Below are 2,622 nucleotides of genomic sequence, written 5' to 3' on the forward strand. Positions count from 1 at the left end.
TGACAAGGGACCTTTGGTTCAGGAAAGGGGTGATGATCCCACTGGCAGACCCTCCATGGATGCTGGACCAGCTGAGCTGAGGCAACACACACACACACACACACACACACACACACACAGTCAAACCTCCACTGGGAGACAGACCCTTTCTCGAGGGGTGCCTTCCCCCTTCCAACAGAAATCAGACTGACAACTTCCCAAGGAACCCTGGAAATGGTGGAGGATCAGAGGGGGTCTGGGTCTCTGCAGGGGAGGACCCCATGAGACCGCTTGTCCAGTAAATTCTATGAACAGCAGGAGAAGCTGGGCAATGGGTGGAGCACTGGTTGCCCCAAGGCCCAATTCTGAAACAGAGAAGCTGTGTGACTTAACTTCTTAGACTCAGTTTCCTCATCCATGAAATGGGACTACTAACACATGCTCTGTCTACATCCAGAATGGTGAAGACTATCTAGACCAGTAACAGGTAAGGAGCCTAGGCCCACAGGAAGGATTTGAATGATTCACCTACACACTAGCCCAGCACCTTCTCCTTTATCTCTTCTTTTCATGCGCGGAAAAGGTAGTCTGTTACCTTCTCTCCAGAACACTATTTCTAACATATCTGGCTTTTGAGTCAAATTAATTCACACAGAGGTCTTTGGAGTCATTTTTTGTCCCCACAGAGGGATGCCCAATCCTGCCCTCCCCACTCACAGACCCTGCACAGCCCTTCAAGTACCGATCCACCCCGAATCTCCCCTTCTTATCCATGAGCAACCTGAGGCCAGATTTTGCAAAGATTCCAGGGCCACTTCAAGGGCATGGCTCAGAAGAAGCCCGGCGCTTGTCCCCACTCAGCTTCTCAGAGGTGTGCCTCTCTCCCCACAAAGGAGCCCAGAGAACAAGGGGCCGTCTTTAAGAGGACGCCATTTACAGTCAACCCTTAACAGCGACAAGAACAGGGCAATGACCTTCATAGGAATCCCTCGTAGTAACATTTCAGCCCCAGCCTGCGACAGGCTCCACTGACTCCTCGACATAAATTACTTGTTCATTATCAAGCTCCGACATGGGCTAAGGATGTCGGCAGCTTGATTGTGTCTGTGTCCTGTGGCAGGCGTTTGCGTGCTGGGCTGCCACTGTCCAAGGTGCTGTTTTACGTGGGTTGGCGCTGCTGTCTTCATCAGCAGACAGGCTCTGGGCTCAAGCCAGCCATGGGCTTGGAGCCTCACGCAGACAGCCTTAGAGTCTGGGCTGGGTGGCAGGGAGGATACACAAGTCCTCATGACACGGTGGCCAGGGGTAAAAGGAGATGGAAATGCCGCACCAACGTCAAGCTGCATAGAGCCCGACTTGAGTTAATCCTGACAGCCAGGACGTAGTGAGTCAGGATCTATATTAAGTATATTTATATGAGTCGGAATCCTTTGGTTCCAAGTGTCAGAAACCCAGCTCCAGCCAGCTTAATCCAAAAGGTAAATGTTATAGGCAGCCACTCAAATAGTAAAGACACAGAAAGGACAGGAATGACGCTGGACTAAGGATTCAAGTGCAATCAGGGCTCTCTCTCTCTCTCTCTCTCTCTCTCTCTCTCTCTCTCTCTCTCTCTTTCTCTCTCCCCACTTCTCTGCTTCTCTCCAGGTTGGTTTTTCTAACGAGTCAGCTGTCCCCAAGGCCAGATCCATATGTGCCAGTAACTTCAAGCTTACAGCTTACATCTTTACACCAGAGAGGAAAGAGCCTTCTTTCCCCAGCTAGTCTAACATCCCAAGGACGGACTCTGATTAGCTACCCTCGGTCACCTGCTCTAGAGAACAACAGGGAACACTTACCAGAGAATAGGGATGCTCCACTGGCCAGAAGCATAAAGGTCCTTCAAACATCACATACATTGTCTCATTTTTCCTTACAACCACCCCATGAAATAGGCACTACTATAATCCCATTTGCAGGTGAGGAAATTGAGACTCAGGAAGATCAAGTGATTTGTCCAAAGTCACCCAGCTAGGATGTGAGGGCGATCTGGCTGCGACATCTGTCACCCCATTGATCGCCAGGGTTGATTCGGCTGATCTGGCTGGCTAGGCGGGTGTCCCCCTCCTCCCTCACCGATCCATGTGCGTCCCTCCCGAAGCTGCGCGCTCGGTCGAAGAGGACGACCTTCCCCCCCGAGGAGAGGACCGGTCTTCGGTCAAGGGTATACGAGTAGCTGCGCTCCCCTGCTAGAACCTCCAAACAAGCTCTCAAGGTCCAAAGTCACCCAGCTAGAAATTGGAAAAGCCAGGGATCAAATATAGGTCAGCTGGACCCTAAAGCACATACTCCTTACCTCCACTTATGAAACATGAAGTTGAAAGAGACTTCATAGAACCTTCTTAGTCTTAGGCAGTTTGGCTCAGAGACTAGAAGACTAGGTGACAGGATGAGATTGGGAACGTGAGACCAGAGACCTCTCCGTCCACAAGCCTGGCCTGCAGCAACTGGACTGGATCTTCTTTATTTGCCCTGAAAGAATTGTTAGGGTGGAGACTAGGAGAAAAGAGAAAAGGCAAGAGCCCAAGTTAGCCGTGATTCTGCAGGCCCCTCTGAGCTCGATGGGGATCTGGCCTGTGACAAGTAGTAGGGTAGGTCTCCCTGCTG

This window comes from Myotis davidii, unplaced genomic scaffold, assembly GCF_000327345.1.
Source record: "Myotis davidii unplaced genomic scaffold, ASM32734v1 scaffold534, whole genome shotgun sequence".
Taxonomy (NCBI): domain Eukaryota; kingdom Metazoa; phylum Chordata; class Mammalia; order Chiroptera; family Vespertilionidae; genus Myotis; species Myotis davidii.